Raw genomic sequence first — 380 nt, 5'->3', positions numbered from 1 at the left:
AAACAGGCAAATGTTACACAAAACCCTCAATGCATGCTCGTCATCAACTTTTTTTTTGTTTCTCGACATCGACCGGTTTCAATTTTTTTTTTTTAACGCGTCAAGATCAAACTAAAAACAATTCAATAACAATAATCAAATTCTCAGTAGCTAATCAAACGCAGAATAGACAGTGTCTCATTACGGTGAAATGAACCTAGTAATCCTACATACATGCGGCTTCATCCTGTTGCAAAGAGAAAATTGCAACTTCAACAAACGGAAATATGATCATCCTTGTGAATAAAATATTCTTTGGTCCTTTAAAAAAAAATCGGCTTCCCCTCCGGCGATAACTGACACTTATCTGTGAAATTCTTCTAAATTCCCAAAATTTAACA

This window comes from Penaeus monodon, chromosome 20 (genome assembly GCF_015228065.2).
Source record: "Penaeus monodon isolate SGIC_2016 chromosome 20, NSTDA_Pmon_1, whole genome shotgun sequence".
NCBI classification, from domain to species: domain Eukaryota; kingdom Metazoa; phylum Arthropoda; class Malacostraca; order Decapoda; family Penaeidae; genus Penaeus; species Penaeus monodon.
Note: the sequence above shows the minus strand (reverse complement) of the source record.